This window comes from Vicugna pacos, chromosome X, assembly GCF_048564905.1.
Source record: "Vicugna pacos chromosome X, VicPac4, whole genome shotgun sequence".
Taxonomy (NCBI): domain Eukaryota; kingdom Metazoa; phylum Chordata; class Mammalia; order Artiodactyla; family Camelidae; genus Vicugna; species Vicugna pacos.
This window is the reverse complement of record NC_133023.1, coordinates 7,760,401-7,779,041: the sequence shown is the minus strand read 5'-3', so window position 1 is coordinate 7,779,041 and position 18,641 is coordinate 7,760,401. Positions and strand designations below refer to the sequence as shown.

At 38.3% G+C, this 18,641-nt stretch overlaps 1 protein-coding gene across 4 annotated transcripts in view; it reads left to right on the top strand.

Moving 5' to 3' along the window:
* ARHGAP6 (Rho GTPase activating protein 6) overlaps window positions 1–18,641 on the top strand; it is a 446,380-nt gene that overhangs the window by 295,647 nt on the left and 132,092 nt on the right. Inside the window, exon 1 of one of the 4 annotated variants that reach the window (XM_072956197.1) lies at window positions 11,147–11,199. The exons of the other annotated variants lie outside the window; for them this stretch is intronic. The gene's annotated coding sequence lies outside the window, so the exon portion shown is untranslated. Of the gene's footprint in view, window positions 1–11,146; window positions 11,200–18,641 lie in introns of those variants that run through there. 4 annotated transcript variants of the gene reach the window in all.

The following is an 18,641-nucleotide window of genomic DNA, read 5'->3' as shown; positions in this document are numbered from 1 at the left end:
TGCGGAGGTTGAGAAACCCTGGCATACAGGAAGAAAAGGTCTCATTTTTCCTGTGTCTCTTGCTTACAGTCATGGAAACATTTTGCAGAAACCTCCAAACAACTTTCCCTCATGTGCCTCTGGCTGTAAAGGAAGGCTGATGGCTTTAGGTCTGGGTTCCAGGATCAGTCATGGACAGGAAGAGTGATATTACCAAGATCAGCTTATTCAGCCCCAAAATGCATGGGAATGCCCACTCTATACACTATCCACATGAAAAATAAACACACATCATGTAATGGTACTATTTTGTTATGAGCAAGAAAGGGTAACTCAGGCATCATTAAGAATCCTGTGAACTGCCGAAGAGTAAACCACTCTCTATAGCAATTTAAATCCTCACTGTGGGATTTGGGGAAGCTTTTCTGTACTTGTGTTTTTTTCTGGGTCATCTGCATTAACACCTTTCTAGAAAAAGATATGACTGGAAGTGACTCACTGACAATCTGAAGATTTTCTCAAGGAAAATTATCTTCAATGAGGAGAAATGAGTATTTTGGGGAGGGTTTGCAGAACCAATTTCTTTGCTGAGTCATTTCAAAATCTTTATTATTAAGTGAGGTGAGAGATGATTTTAGCTTGGACCAGAGTGTCCAAGATGATGAGAAAAGGTCAGGTTCGGGCATGTTTTGAACACAGTGCCAATGGGATTTATTAATGGATTGGCTGTGGAGTGCAGTATGGAGTCAGAGGTGATAGGAAGTCAAGTTTTTGGCCTGAGTCACTGGAAGGATGAACTTGCCATCAACTTAGATGGATAAGACCATAGAGGAGCAGGTTGGGAGGAAGTTGGAGAATTCAGGGAATTCAGGGGAAAAGGTTCTGGTTGAAGATAGAAATTAGGGCGCTATTAGTGCATAGATGTCATTTAAAGCTATAAGATATGTTGAAATCACCAATGGAGTGATTGCAGATGTAAAATAAAGGGGCTCCAAAGACAGAACTATGGGGAATTCCAATATTACATTACATTCAGGGAGGTGAGGAGGAAACAGCATAGGAGACTGAGAATCAGTGTCTAATGAGTGGGAGGACACCCAGGAGAGTGTGGCATCTGAAAAGCCAGGAGAAGAAAGTGTTTTAAAGGGAAGGGGCAATGGGCTGTGATAGGTAGGTGTGATGCTTCTGATGAGTAGATGACAGTAAGTCAGTTTGCCAAATACAGTCCTGGGTGATGCATCATTATCAACTAGTACACTTATCAACAGTGCCCACTTTGACTCTTAAAAGAGCTCAGTTTTGGATAAGTTATGGGATTTTCTGCTGACGGGTCAAGTAAGATGAAAATTAAGGATTGCTCAGAGGATTTAGCAGTGCAAAGATTACTGGTAACCTCAATAAGGGCAGTGTTGATGGATGTTGGGGGCAAAAGCCTGACTAAAGTGGGTTCAAGAAAGACTGGGAGGAGAGGAAATGAAAGGCAGGATATATGAACATTTCTTTGAAGGATTTTTTTTTCTACAAAAAGAAGGAGAGAAATGAGGTGGTGGTTAAGAAGGGAATGTAATCAAGAACTTTTGTATGGTGGGAGTTACAACAGTATGCCTTAATGCTGATGGTACTCATCCAGTTGAGAAGAGAAAATGAATGACGTATAACAGGATGACTGGAGTCTTGCCCTTGAGTAGGCAAAAGGGGATAGAACCTAGTGCACAAAAGATACAAGCAAGATGTAATAACAGATGGGCTATTTAAAGTGAAATCAGAGATTGAGGGAACTCTAGAGAAGGAAAAGGACAAGCAAAGACAGAATCTGTAAAGTATGGGAGTGAGTAGTTCTGCTGAGCTGGAGTGCAGGGTTCCTGGGAAGAAGGGCAAAAGAGGGGTTTGGAGGAATGGATTGGGGTCAGGTCATGGAAAGCCTGGGGTCTTGTGCTGAAAGAACAATTGACTGAAAAACAGTGGAAGGTGTTGAGCAGGGAAGGGGCACGTGAAGAGACGAATGTCACAGCAGACCAGGGAGGAAAGCATCTATTAAGCACTAACGCTGAATGCCCTGGAGGTATCAAGGAAGAGTAAGGACAACCTGTGGGTGAGATAGAGACAAAGCAAGCTCTGGTGAGATCCTTATCAAAGCTTCCTTTTGCTTTTTTGACAAGGGCATGGTTTATTACTGCTTTTATTTACTTGACATCAAAAACAGGTCTGGATGTCTTCTTGTTTTGTTTTTGTTTTTAACTTAAGCTCTTCTATCATATTCTGAAATTTAGATATCTTTCCCTAAAAAAGAAAAAATGGCTGTCTTTGTCTTTTGAGCAAGTTAGGAAACCTCTTTCTGCTTTTGATTTTAATTTTCTTAACATTATTCACTGATAGCCTAAAACAGTCAAATTATAGGCTAAGGCACTTTCCTTCCTATTTTTTCCATCTGGCCAAATGATTCATCCTTTCCCTCCAAGGTGAGAAATGCCTGTCCCTTTCATCCCATGTGTACATGGAGGCTAACCAAAGATATTTAACAAAGATGATTAATTCTACCAAAACAATCATTGATAATGTGCATTTCTGAATACTTAGCTTAAAGTCAATTAATAGTGTATGTCTTTCCTTTAAGTGAAACATTATCTTGGACTTCTCAGAATTAAACCACAAATTAAACAAGTAGACACCAGATCTCTGTTGTACTTTTTCCCAAAACAATACACATAAGTCTAGATAAAGAGAAAAAATAACTTAAAAATTTTATTTGCATAGAAATTTACTGGAAATTTTCTTAAAATGCAGATTCCTGGACAGGAATGTGGTTGATTCAGGACTGGACTCCAGCTGGTCCATTTTGTCCATTATACACCATTATCTGATTACAGGGCCCAGGAACCACAAGTTTTCCAGGAGCCCACACAAATGTCTACAAGATGAATAGGAAATTATTGGCTCCCAAGGTTAATTATATAAATTCTTTTATATCTGAAAACATAGAATGTACCCACTTCATTGTCAGTATTTGTAACACTTATCACATGTGAAAGCAATTTATAATATACATTTTTCTCTCCTAGCAAATATTCCTGAAAATGCACAATGATTACTTAAAAATAACAGCCAAACAAGAATTCTGTGATTTACTCATTGAAAATCATGTGAAAATCAAAATTTTGAAACTTGTTTAGAAAACTAGGTGATAAGTCTCAAAAGTAAATACTTAAAATAAGAGTCCTGGGTCTCTACTCTTGGTAGAGAAGAATGCTTTGGTGATATGAAACATCCACTCCAGTCACACTTGGAGAACCAAAAGTCTGAGTGGATGTTTCATATCACCAAAGCATTCTTCTCTTCATCCAATCATTTATCACATTTTCTCAGCACCCACTATGTACAAGGCAGTATGCTAGATGGTAAAAATACAGTGGTAAACAATATGGTCATTGCGAAGCTTCCAGACCAATGGGACAGATGGTCAAGAGACAAATGGACAGGCATATGAAAGCAATTACAAGCTAAGATAAGTGCTCAGAAGAAAACCAACGGAATGTTGAGATCAAGAAGCTAGGGAACATTGATTTCAGATTGGGAAGGTCAGGAAAAGCTTTAGTGAGGGAGTGGGGTTAAAGAAAAATAAAGAGGGGCCAGCCTTGTGAAAATTCCTGAGAAGAACAGTTCAGGCACTGGGAACAGCACAGGCAGAAACTCCTGTGCAGTACCAAGCTTGTTTTCTTCATAAGTGTCAGGAGAACAGGAGGAAAGAGAGAGGCATGAGGTGGGAGGCTGAGGAAGTCAGCCTAGACGCTTTTACAGGGAAGTCCTGTGCAGATGGATTTCATTCTAAGTGAAGCGAATTGACAGTCTTTGCCTACTTGTTTGTTATTTTTTAAAGCTTGGGTATGGCATGGTATTTTGCGAAGCAGCTGAACACTCAACTCAGGACTCAGACTGCTTGAGTGTGAGTTCTGGCTTTGCCTCTTAGAGGCAGAGTGATCTTGGACATATTCCAGCCTCTCTTTGCTCAATCCCTCAGCTGTAAAATGGGAGTAGTAATAGTACTTACTTCATAAGGTTGTTAAACATATTTAATAAATACATGATAATCATTGTATATATTTTGATAATGAAGATTTGTGTTTAAGGACATCATTCTGGTTTCCTCTGGGGACAATTAACTGGGCAAGGGCAAGAGTGGACATGGTTAGGTTGGTTAGAAGGCTGTTAAGTTTGTTCAAGAGAAATATGATGGAGGCCGGAGGTAGGATGATGAAAGCAGAGTTGGATAGGAGGGTTTGGATTCCTGATTTTTGTTTTTTTTTGGAGGTAGAGTTGACAGAAGCTGGGAATGGATTAAATGTGGGACATGAAGTGAAGGAAAGAGTAAGTAAAAAAAACCATTTGGTTTCTGGTTCAACTAATTGGGTGCATAGAAATCATCATCATCTTCATCATCCATATCATCATCATCAACCTTTATTGAACAGGTCTGCATGCCAGGCACTGAGATAAATGCTTTACAAACACCTCTTAAGATGTAGGAGGCTTAGTCACAAAGATATTTGCCAGAAGGGAAAGTCAAGAGTTCAACGCTGGATAAATGAAGTTTGAGATGACCCTGAGATACCAGATGGAAGGGTCAAGAAGGCAGTTGGATGACTGACTCTATAAAACTCAAGAGATGAGTGTTTTGGAGATAATGTTCACAAGTCATGAACTTTGCAATGGAATTCACCACAGTGTTCTTTTATATAATGATTTGGGCTGTTACAATAATGTTTTATTTCTTTTGGCTTACTCCTTTTTTTTGAGTTCAAGACCTGCTTCCTTACAACCTTTGTGTCAATTAAATTTTCAATTAGTTCTCCGTACTGTAAAACGAAGTATTGCGTTAACATTTCTGATTCTGAAATAGAACTCTACTGAGCTCAACTTGCCTAATCTGAAGTTCATGTTCTCCATGAAACATTTCCTAGTTATAACTGAAAGAAACTTTAGTTCAAGTTATGGTCTGAAATCAACAGAATTATATTAATTCATAAGGATATAGAAGATTATTTATTTACATTACTTAAATTGACATTTGAACAGTTTTTCCAATCCCACACAGTTAGTGGCATAAGGTCTTGAGAAAGCATGAAACATTTTTTTATCAGCTTCATATTTCGTCAAGCTTGCCAAGCACAGTTCATTTTCCATAGAAATTCACAAACCTGAGCAGTGGCCAAATTTTAAGAGTCTCTGAATATCAGCCAGTGAATAAAATTGTTAAACCCTTTGATTTCCCCCCACTTTTTTCCCTTAAAAAGTAACAAAGTGTGTGCCTTTAAGTTTTATTATTTGACATCTATTACCCACAGCACTCAAAAGTGTTTGAGAAAAAGGCCTGTATGAACATTCCAGCACAGAATGAACACAGGCGGGGTCTTTTGGGAACACTCATTTATGACCTTGCTTATCTTCAGATGGGAAAGTCTACTCCTTCATAGTTCCACCAATGTCCTTCAGAGGGCAATGATACCAACTTTTAAAAATGAATAATTTTAAGGACTTTTAAAGGTTGAAAAATGTTAAGATAAATCCAGAATTGGCAAAAATTACATGTTGGTCCAAAATGTGATAAATCCCAGACGTGGTGCATTGCAGCTAATTAGGGCCACTAGCAAACCTTTCTCTTATGAATTTAGTCATACACCTTACTGTATATAAAATAAAAAAACAAGGAACTCCTGTATAGCATAGGGAACTACATTCAATATCTTGTAATGACCTATAATGAAAAAGACTATGAAAAGAAAGTATATATGTATATGTGTAACTGAATCACTTTGCTGTACACCTGAAACTAACATTGTAAATCAACTACACTTCAACAAAAATTTTTTTGAAAAAGTAATTTAGTCAGATTAGCAGAATGCACTGATTCAAACAAAATCTTGAGCATGGGGTTGGATGGAACTAGTTATCATTAAGAAAATCATGTTCCTAGAAGAAATGGACAAGTTTCTGGAAACATACAGTCCACCAAGACTGAATCAAGAAGAAATAGACCACTTGAACAGACTGATCACTAGAAATGAAACAGAATCAGCAATTAAAAAAAAAACCCTCCCTACAAACAAAAGTTCAGGACCAGATGGCTTCACTGGGGAATTCTACCAAACATACAAAGAACTCATATCAATCCTTCTCACACTCTTCCAAAAGATTGAAAAGGAGGGAATACTCCTAAACTCATTCTGTGAAGCCACCGTCACCCTGATACCAAAACCAGATGAAGACACTACCAAAAAAGTAAATTACAGGTGAATATCATAGATGAACATAGATGCAAAAATCCTCAACAAAGTATTAGCAAACGGAATCCAACAACACATAAAAACGATCATACACCATAATCAAGTTGGATTTACCCCAGGGACCCAAACATGGTTCAGCATACACAGATCAAACAATGTGGTATACCATGGCAATAAAAGAAAGGACAAAAATCACGTGATCATCTCAATAGATACAGAAAAAGCATTTGATAAAATTCAGCACCCATTTATTATAAAACCTCTTACCCAAGTGGGTATAGAGGGAACATATCTCAACATAATAAAAGCCAATTATGACAAACCCACAGCCAGCATAGTACTCAATGGTGAAAAGCTGAAGGCCTTCTGACTGAAATCTGGAACAAGACAAGGATGCCCTCTCTCACCACTCCTATTCAACATAGTTTTGGAAGTCCTAGCTACAGCAATCAGGCAAGGAAGAGAAATTAAAGGGATCCAAATTGGAAGAGAAGAGGTAAAATTGTCACTATATGTGGATGATATGATACTATATATAGAAAATTTGAAAAGCTCCACACAAAAACTACTAGAGCTGATGAAAGAATTTGGCAAGGTAGCAGGATATAGGCTTAACATATAGAAATCAGTTGCATTTCTTTACACTAACAATGAAATAGTAGAAAAAGAGAGTAAAGAAACAGTCCATTTTAAAATCCCATCCATATGCCTGTCAGTAAATAGATAAACAAGATTATACTGTATAGCACAGGGAGATATATACAAGATCTTGTGGTAGCTCACAGCAAAAAAAAAAAGTGTGACAAAAATATATGTATGTTCATGTATAACTGAAAAATTGTGCTCTACACTGGAATTTGACACAACATTGTAAAATGACTATAACTCAATAAAAATTATTAAATTATTATTATAATTAATATAATATAAATAATTTATAAAAACAAATAATAAAATTTATAATAAATTATTATGATTAATATAATATAAATAACTTATAAAAAATAAGAATAATAAAATCACATCCAAGACAATAAAATACATAGGAATATATCTGACCAAGGAGACAAAAGAATTATGCACAGAGAACTGCAAAACACTAAGGAAATTAAAGATGACTTAAAGAAATGGAAAGATACCCCATAATCTTGGATTGGAAGAATCAATATTGCTAAAATGGCCAAATTGCCCTAGGCAATCTAGAGATTTAATGCGATCCCTATCAAATTATCCATGATATTTTTCAGAGAACTAGAACAAATAATCCTAAAATTTATATGGAATCACAAAAGACCCAGAATTGCCAAAGCAATACTGAATAAAATGAATGAGGCTAGAGGAATCACCCTCCCAAACTTCAGACAACACTACAGAGCTACAGTAATCAAAACAGTGTGGTATTGCACAAAAACAGACATATGGATCAATGTAACAGAATAGAGAGCCCAGAAATAAACCCACAGACCTATGGTCAATTGATCTTTGACAAAGGAGGCAAGAATATACAATGGAGAAAAAACAGTCTCTTCAGCAAGTGGTGTTGGGAAAACTGGACAGCAGCATGTAAATCAATGAAGTTAGAACACTCCCTCACACCATACACAAAATAAATTCAAAATGGCTTAAAGACTTAAATATAAGACAAGACACTATAAACTTCCTAGAAAACAAAGACAAAACATTCTCTGACATAAATCTTAGCAGTGTTCTCCTAGGGCAGTCCACCTAGGCAAGAGAAATAAAAGCAAAGATAAACAAATGGGACCTAATTAAATGTGTAAGCTTTTGCACAGCAAAGGAAACCATAAGCAAATCAAAACAACAACCTACGGAATGGGAGAAAATATTTGCAAATGATGCAACTGACAAAGGCTTAATTTCCAGAATATATAAACAGCTCCTACAACTTAATAACAAAAAACCAAACAACCCATTCCAAAAATGGGCAGAAGACCTAAGCATGCAGTTCTCCCATGAAGACATACAAATGGCCAATAGGCACATGAAAAATGCTCAATATCGCTAATTATCAGAGAAATGCAAATCAAAACTACAAAGAGATATCACCTCACACCAGTCAGAATGGCCGTCATTAAAAAGTCCATGAATGATAAATGCCAGCCAGCGTGTGGAGAAATGGGAACCCTCCTATACTGTTGGTGGCAATGTAGTTTGGTGCAGCCATTATGGAAAACAATTTGGAGATTACTCAAAAGACTAAAAATAAATTTACCATATGATCCAGCAGTCCCACTCCTGAGCTTATATCCAGAGGGAACTCCAATTCAAAAAGACACATGCACCCCAATGTTCACAGCAGCACTATATACAATAGCCAAGACATGGAAGCAACCTAAATGTCCATCAACAGATGACTGGATAAAGAAATTGTGGTATATATATACCATGGAATACTACTCAACCATAAAAAAGAATAAAATAATGCCATTTGCAGCAACATGGATGGACCTGGAGATCATCATTCTAAGCGAAGTAAACCAGAAAGAGAAAGAAAAACACCATATGATATCACTCTTATGTGGAATCTTAAAAAAAAGAAAAAAAGAGGACGCTAATAAACTCATGAGCAAAATAGAAACAGACTTGCAGACATAGTAAACAATCTTATGGTTACTGGGGGAAAGGGGGTGGGAAGGGATAAATTTTGGAGTTTGAGATTTACAAATGTTCACCACCATATAGAAAAATAGATTAAAAAAACAAATTTCTTCTGTATAGCGCAAGGAACTATGTTCAAAATCTTAATGAAAATAATATGACAACGAATAGATGTATGTATATGCAGACTGGGACATTATGCTCTACACCAGTTACAATTGACACATTGTAACTGTCTATATACTTCAATTAAAAACAGAATGTTCATGGGCATTAGAACATTGTGTCCAAGAATAGTTTGGAAAGATAAAGGATATAGAAGCAGATAATAGTAATAATGAGTATCAATAATTAAAATATGTCAGTAACTCTCACGTAATTCTCTTCACGAATGATGAAATTATGTAAGAATGTTAGATATTTTTTAACCCAGTGACCACTGTGGTATTCTCTTCATTGATTTGTTTGCTTCATTTTTACTTATAATTGTGAAAATGCACAATAGCCCGTAGAGACAATACCCTTATTTTTTAAATGCTAAAAAAAAAGCTGCTTTCTCTTAAAAAAAAACAGAAACAAAGGTGAAAGTTGACAACTAACTACTGAATTTCAGCTACAAGAAAGTCCCTGAGCTGTGACGGTCCGGTATGCTTAAATCACATGTAATCTATTTGGAGAGGGCGGCCCCGTGGGATATGAGATCAACTAAGTTCGAAAGGACTCTTGCAAATGGGAACCACGGGCATGCTGGGAAGGGAGTTACCACCTCAGACCGAAGGAGTCTGGGAGGAGAGGAGCTAAATTATGAAGTTGGAGCAGAATTCTTGTTAACAGTGGCCTAGAAATGAAGGTGAGAAGGGTCCGGATTTGCCAGGGACCAGTTGTTGCAGCTCAGTGATCAGTGGAAGAGCCCGCTCTCACCGTAGTCCCTGCCAAGCCACACAGGTGAACCTACAGGAGTAATGGTGACCTCAGAAGAGCCCAGTGTAATTGGGGAAGGGTTGTGGCAAGGGGCTAAGAGCCAGTATTTCATTTTTAATATAACAGCTTTATTGAGATATAATTCACTCATTTAAAGTGTGTAATTTAATGGTATAGTGAGAGTTGTGCAATCATCACCACTATCAATTTTAGAAATTTCATCACCCCTAAAAGAGACCCTGCTCCTCTTAGTCATTACTGCCCCCGGTCCTCCCATGTGCCTCAGCCTCTGGCAACCACTCATCTTTTGTCACTCTATAAATTTGCCTGTTCTGGACATTTCATATGTGGTCATTTGTATCTGGCTTCTTTCACTCTTCCTAATGCTTTCAAGTTTCACCCACATTGTAGCATGCATCAGTTTTTTCCTTTTCATGGCTGAAAAATTCCATTGTATGGATATGTCATGTTTTGTCTATGCATTCATTGATTGGTGGACATTTGAGTTGTTTCTACTTTTTGGCTATTATGAATAATGCTGCTGTACACAATTTTGTGAATAAGTTTTTGTGTGGATAACTATTTTCCGTTCTCTTGGGCATATAACTAGGAGTGGAATTGTTGGGTCATACGGTAACTTTATGTTTAACATTTTGAGAAACTGAAAATTGTTTTCCAGAGCATTTTGCTTTCTTACCAACATTGTTTGAGAGTTCTGATTTCTCCACATTTTCACCAGCATTTCTTTTTATCCATCCTAGTGGGTGTGATGTAGTGTGTCATTGTGGTTTTGATTTGTATTTCCCGATGGCTAATGACAGCAAGCATCTTGTCATGTGCTTATTGGGCATTTGTTTATTTTATTCAGAGAAATGTCTATTCAGAGTCTTTGCCCATGTAAAAGCTGGCTTATTTGGTTTTTTTATTATTGAGTTATAAGATTTCTTTGTAAATTCTGGATGCAAGCACCTTATCAGATGTACGAGTTAGCATTTCATTTAAATGGTGTTCCCTCTACCATTCATATTACATCTCTGCCATTTACTGTAAACTGGTATACATCCATGTAACCATTTACCTCAGTTTCGTAACTTTCAGAATTTTCCCCCTAGAAAGTTCTCGGTGCCTCTGCCTCATGTGCCAGAGGAGGCTTTTCAGAGCTGAGAGTTCCCCAGGGTGTCTGACTCAGAGGATCGCAGTGACCCCAGGCCTTCTCCCTCCCAGGGCCTCTCGCTGCACATTCCAGCTGGGGAGCCTGCCTGCCTGGCTCCTCTAGAGCAGCATCCCTGTCTCCAGCCTCCTTCACTGTTCCCGCACTGGACAGGGGCTCTGCGTGGGGAAGATGGGGGGTCAGTTCTGCTTGGAGCTGCTGCTACTGCTGAGGTGTAAGGACCCTGGAGAGGTAAGAAGATACGGTGTGTACATTTCAGGCTCTGTGTTTTGTGCCTCCTGCTTGAAGCAATGCAGGATCCAAGCCAGGAAGATGTGGACGACTTCACGGGGTAATGATCCTGGAGCTGTATCGGGGGAGGTAGATGCAAGCAGGAAAGAGTGAGAGAAGCAATAGCTTTGGAGGGATTCACTCAGCTTGTTCCAGCCCTCGAGTCTCTTTCAACTTCAAAGTTCAGATGGTTCAAATGACACTTAAGATGTCTCTGCCTGTTGCTTTAGGAGAAGAGTCAGAGCCTTCGAGCCAGGCTGATTGGAATGTTACATATCATTGCCAAGACACTCATATTTTTATTGAAAGCTTAAAGCAAATCTCAGTAAGGATCTTCCATTTCTTCTGCACCTTTCCTTTTGGCTGTTTTCTCAGTATTTAAAAATTGATGCAGTTTGACTTTACCGACGCACATTAGCTTGTATGGTTACTGTTGTGTAAGTCTTATAGCCTTCTAGTGCCACATTTTTCTGTCACAGATAAAGAAGCTGAGGGTGGGAGTGAATCAGGTTATGGCAGGGTCACCTAGCTCGTCCATGACAGAACTGAGACTAACCATCATTGCTTTTGAGCTTCTCTTTGGGTGTGGATCACTGAGATACCATATAATGCTGAACATTTGGGAAGAGGGCAAGTGTTGCCCTTCCCCTCAGTGTGAGGAAGGATCGAGATTCTGTGCCATCTACAAGCAATATGGGTATTGATGAGAAACCACAACATGCAGTTTGACTTTTCCATGCAGCAAAGACAGGTGACTGAGAAAGTCAGAAAGACTTGGTTTTGCTGTTTGCAACCGCTGGTACAAACCTTATTTTTTGTGATTCTAGGTTTTTTTCTTTTTAATGATTTCATAGAAAGACTTCAAAATTCATCTTTTCTTACTATTAATTTAGAATATTACCAAAGTGTTCACAGAGCTTAGATATTTACTGGTTTTATATAGCTACAAGTAAAGGTTTCTTTGAGTCCTTCCTGGAGGAACAGATATATTAAACTTTAGCTTATTTGGTGAATCATTGTTAATATCAGTAAGGTCAAATCACAAGCTTTTCTGCAGATTTGGCAGTCTGTTACTTTAAGTTGTGTGACCATGCTACTTCATTTCATTTGCAGATTGCTTTCTCTCTCTGTCATGTACACATGCCAGTATATGTATAAAGCAATTTAAATATGTATCAATTATTTAATTTGCTAAAAAAAGTGGCTTTTGGAGAAAATATATTGCTCTTAAATCACCATCATTTACAATCTGTTGAATGATTCCATTTTGAAGGAGGGCAAAGACTTATTCTTGTGATTCTGATTATTTACAATAATAGCAACTATAAAATAAATCAACTCAGGTTGCAGTGATTGCTGGGTCCTGAACACCTAACAATGTTCATCCAGAACATTTTTTTTATACCTGTGGGAAAATAAGCCACAAAGGCAATACATCTCCCTTTGTTTTTCAGCTCTCTTTGTAAATCTGCTGATAGGAACTGTACATTTAAGCAGTGTTCAATAAGTACTTTTTAAAAATCTATGACTGTCTTTCTATAAAAAGATTTTTAAGTTGCTCTCTTGTGCCTCTTTTCAGATTAAGAAAAAATTATTTGTGGAAACCAGGTTGAGCCCTAGTCCCTCATCACAGGGTGAAAATTGGATTTTGTAAATCTCCTGAGCCTGAATTTGTTATTGCATGCAGCTGTGCAAATTCACAAACATTTCCTTCTCTAGTCAGCACGCTGTGGAAGGAACTAGTTTGGACTGCCACCTCGACAGCTAGGATTTGTGGAAGCCTCAATGCAGGAAGTCATTGAGATATTTGAACCTTTTCATATATTTTATTCTGGACATCAAATGTCAGGTAGAGAAAGTATGCCAGCCATTTAGTTCTGATTCAGTGTCATGCTATGAATATATCAGCAGCCTTCCTATTTTGATCATGCTCAGTGAACTTCAGAATGTCACTTGAAATAGCCCTTCCATCTCTACTGAGTATGTGTTCAGTGGGCTACCTGGGAAGGAAGATAATGTAGGGCCAAGGCCTGGATTTTCTAGTAAGATAGCGTTAGTTGCCATTGTAGCTTTCTCTGAATGAATCAGTGTGAGAAAGACAACACCTTGCTGTTCCATTAAGGACTGGGCTTGTGTTTCTTTGTTCTCAATCCAGCTTTTGAAACCAAGGAAGGAGTGAGGGCTGTTCATGCTCAGGTTCACACCCACAGCTGGGATGGATGGGTTTCTCCTGGTTGCCATGGAAATGCTGCCCTGGTGTGGTGACACTTGCCTGTGTTTGCAGAGCTTTCCTTCCCATCTGCAGCAGTTTACCACAACCGCAGAGGAATCATTGGCTTGGGAGTCCTTTAGCTTTCCTTACAATTAGCTCCTTATCACATCCCTGGGAGGTCAAATGGACAGGAAAAATTAAGTTACAAAAGGAGACGAGCTTTATGAGTCTAAGTTGAATCTATACTTGCTGTTAGAAATAGACACAGGTTGTTTTAGTTAGGATCCTAGAGGCAGATGACAAATTAGTTTACCTTTTAAACGGAGCTCATCAAACATGGGATAGGGTGTGTGTGTTTTAAGAAATGCCTCATTTCTTTTTAAATGTTTACTTTTTAAAGTTTAAAGTTTAGACAACTCCTCATCTGTAAACCGGGGACTGAGACTTTCCCTCTATAAGGTTATGAAAATTAAATGAGCTAATATATTTCATGTGATGAGAACAATGCCTAGAATATGAGCCCAGTAAATGTTCAATGTTATTATTATCATTCCTTTTATATTACAGTGTGGTGGCTTTTTAATGCTAATGATGGTTCCTTGAGCAGATATTAAGCACACTGACCAGTCTCCAGGTATTTTTCTGAATCTCCCTCACAGAGTTTACCAGCTAGTGGGAAGACCAAAATTGAAACAAGGGGTTGCTTAAACTAGAGGCATGCCCAACATATCCTGGGAAACCTCGAGGCCTGAGCACTCCAGCCCATGTGGACCAACAAGAGGAAGTTCCTAGACGAGGAGCCATTGAACTGAAGTTCATTTGTGGCTGCCCCCTGATATGTGGTGCATAGAGGCCAGGAGGAGGGAGTCCGTCCTCACTTGGAAAAGTGTCTTGAGTTTGGTATTTGGACAGCTAGGATGTTCTGTGTCTTGGGTCTGTCAAATATTGTAGGCTTCCCAAGGTCTGAGCTTTCTGTTCTCCATGGCTGTCAGAGGTCTTTTGGTAGTAATTTTATAAGAAAAACTTGATTATATTCATCAAATATTTGGAGAGTGATGGTTCTGAAAATCGGGAGAATTAAGGCATCTTAAATCCCTAGTCACTCTAGGGGCACAACTACTTATTTCTCGTTATTCTGCCAAATTCGGGCAAATCCCAGAACAGGTACTCAAACAAACTAAATGATCTCTAATTCAGTAGTTATACCAATGGCTAATAGTCTGGTTATTTTTCTCCTCTTCATTACTTAGGTAACACAACCACTTTTAAGTAACCTGCCAAGAGACAAAGAACACACTCACTTTTAAGCAACTTCAGAAGAAGCAAGTAACTATTCTAATTTCTACACAATGGCTTTGATTTAGAGATGTCAGCTGATTTAATCCTGGAATGACTATCTCTTCATCTTGTAAATTTTCTTTCATATCTTGGTCACTCCCCCAAGCTCTTTGAATTTTTCTGATGCAGTTGGTGCAGGAACTTAAAAGTCCTTTGTATGAGGTCCTATATCAAATTTACTAACCTTAAGATTTGAGCTTTGGTTGGGAGAGGATATAGCTTGGTGGTAAAGTGCATGCTTAGTATGCACGAAGTCCTGGGTTCAATCCCCAGTACTTCCATCAAAATGAGTAACTAAATAAACCTAATTACCACCCCCCAAAAAAAGATTTGAGCTTTTGATTTTTCTTTCTCAGTTATGTTTTTAAAATGCACATAGACTTCTCCATTTGTTCAGAGTCTCATTCTTTCTCATGTAGAGTTCCGAACGGACAGCATGACTCAATATTGGCGTTGTTTTCCAGAGTAGGCTTTCTCAATATGAGCAGTGTTGACATTAAAGGCTGGATCTTCTTTGCTGTGGAGTCTCTCCTGTGCATTGTGGGGTGATGAGCAGCATCCCTAGCCTCTCTCTACTAGATACCGATAGTACCACTCCAACCCCCATCCGCAGCCCCTGCATTGTGACTCCAGGCATTGCCAAATGTCTCCCAGAAGGCACTATAAAAAAACAGTTTGGTAAAGAAATCTCTCAAGTGAAATTAGCCGAGCCGTGACCAATGCCAGATCAACAAGGGAAAGTTCAGAGTTGGAAGTCACTATACACAGGGACCGGGTCTTATAAAGAAGGCAAAAGGAAGACATTCAGAGTGAACAGGTCTAATGCTCTGGCCTCCAATGAGCATTGCGCAGCCCATGCTACCCTCCTGGTGGGTTTACTCTCCTATTATCTGAAGAGTGACCTTGGGGATGGCGAAGAACTGCCTCTGGGGATGTCAGATAGGAGAAGACAGGGATCGCGCAGGGTAGCAATCAGTAAGCGAGTTGTTCAAGTGGCTATATGTCAGAGATGGCACATTGATAATCGACAGATGTGTTTGACTTTGGAGCCCTTGGCATAGAAAACTTTCTTATTATTTCCAAATTCTTTATCATCCCTGTTTCCAACTGTGTAGTGTTCCCTTTGTGGGTCTACCGAGCCAGGAGAATGCTCCCTTTCTGAATATAAGAACGGTAGCCAAAATTCATTGAACTTGGAGCTCATTGACATGAAAAGACTCAGAGGTGGATGTTAGTACAATTTATAGATGAGGAAACTAAGGCACAGATAGGCTAAAAAACTTGTCCAAGTTTCCACAACAGATAGGCAAAGGTCATGACTGAGAACCCAGTCTGATTGCTGAACCTGCACACCCCACTGCCACACTGGGAAGCCATCTTTGCCCTTGTGTGGACACTCAGCTGACCCAGAGCCCCCACATTCCTCAGACAAATCTTAAGCATGGAAGATTCTTTGGAGAGGAAAACAAGATTTGGCTGTTCTGAGAAAGATATTTAACACTTTTAATTTTTTTGATTTATAGAAAGAAAATAAATGTGTGCTCTGGGCTATTTTTTGCTGACCATAGGGCATATTATTTGTAAAGGGGCTTCACTGATCTTGATTTTCTTTGGAGGGATGATTCAGGTGTGATTTATTGAGGCAAATATTTTGGCACCCAAATGACCATTTCTTCCCTCTCACTGCAACCTCTTCTCTCCTCACCACCCCAGTCCAATCTCATTCCTCAAGTATTATTTAATCTTCTAGAACAGTCAAGTGTTTCAGATGAAGCCAGGATGAATTCTGGCAGGGAAGTGTTTTTGGATAAGTAAATATCAGCCAGGATGATCCCTGATAAGTCTCTAGATCAAATGAGAGCAAAAGGAATTGTAAGCCAAATCACAAGGCAGTAAGTAAAAATTCCAATTAACAAGAATTTCACAACAAATATAGGCTGATGACTATTTTATTGAAGCAATATGGAACACAACTAGAGGCCACTATATTCTGGAAATGTGGGAAATTGGTTGAAACCATTTTCTCTTGTGATTTCTAAACCAGTCACAGTCGAATCTCTCTTTTTTTAAAGTAATACCAGTCTTTGCTATTTTATATTCTTCTTAAAGCCTTGGCCCTAAATTCAGTCTTAGCATTTTCAGCAATTGTTTACTACTAAGGGGCAAACTTCAGATTTAGGGGAAAAGTCAATGTTTTCATATTGTGTTGAGCTGGGAGAGGAAGTGGTCGACTTGACATTGCTTGTAAATAAAATGAGCAACTTGACCTTTTTGTATTGATAGGACTTTATATGGAAAGAAGTATAGTGTACCTTGGTGATAGTAACTAGTAGAATAGCCATGTAGTCTCTAAGTGATTAGAATGGAGAGAAGTTTTATTTAAAATGTCAAGTTGTTCAAATGTTATATATCTCCACACATGTCCTTTCACTACAGGTAAACTCAGTGTGTGTGTGTGTGTGTGTGTGTGTGTGTGTGTATACCATACTATGTTGTACTGTTGGTTTGAACCACAAAATAGAAAAGAATGTAAATATTTTCCAGTGTTTACAGGCAGTCAGTGACCCTCAGGGATGGACAAAAGTTTGTGTTTTTTCTTACTTTTATCTTTCCATCAGCTTCAACTTTGGCCTATTTCCAGTGAAGCCTAGGTCCAGAGCAGCAGCCTCAGCCTTCTATCTCCAGTGTGGATGTGGCTGGTAGAGGTCTGAAAATAAATGACCATTTCTTTGGAACTAAGATAGTTTCTTTTACAAGTAGAAAAATTAATTTAGTGGAATTCTGGATTTGTCTATTTTAAAAGAAAACTAGAGGGGAAACCATTTTGGTGTGTGCCATTTGACCTGAGGAAGAGAAAGGCACGTTTATAGTTCTTAGAAAATTCCCATACAAGACCATGATTCATGGAATGCTTAGAAAATGACCTATAATGGATAGCTGAGATGTTCAGTTTTAACCAGCAAATCTGTTTTGTTTCATCTTTCTTTTAAAATTTTTGAATTCATAGGAATTGCTCTTCTATCCCAGGAAGTAGTGTATAGAGCAGCACTGTCTAGTAAAACTCTCTGTGGTGATAGAAATATTCTGTATCTGTGCTGTCCAGTATGGTAGCCACTAACCCCATGTGGCCTTTTAGCACTTAAAATAAGTGTAATGTGAATGAGGAACTGAATTTTAAATTTTATTTTATTTTAGATTTTAAAATTTTGAATAGCTACATGAGCATACATATTGAACAGTGCAAGTGTACAGCATAATTTCCAGTTAGTGTATGTCTCTGATTTCCAATATTCCATTGTATTATCACCCTACATATCTAAATTTTGATTTGGACAATGTGACAACTATTACTGTCTCTTACAAAGTGATGATTACTTCCAGGTGACCCTTTGAAGCTTCATCCTCAATGCATGTTATGAAGATAGGTGATAATGAAAATACAGCCTGGAAATTAGCTTGTTAGGTTGCATTTTCCTTTGCCCTTTTTGATGAGTGAACTCTGAGCATTTTCTGGGTAATTGGAGTTGTTATTGATTGAGGTTGAGCTTTTCAGATGATTCAGACTCAATGTAATTAAGCACAGGAGAGAAAAAAGTACATTATAGGAGTTGAAGCCCAAAAGTAAAATTAGGTAACTGTTGAGTCTTAAGGCAGCAATAGTTCAGGTATTTTAATCAAAGGAGAACCCATTTAATATGAAAAGTCATTCCAACCCCCCAGCTCTTTAAGGGTTTAGGGCTTAGATCTTGTGTTTTCCCTTTGACCTGTCTGCTCTTTGAATCCAGTTAAACTTCGACAGAATCGCAACAAGAGCTGCCTTGATGGTCATTTCTATCTTATTTTATTTGTGTTG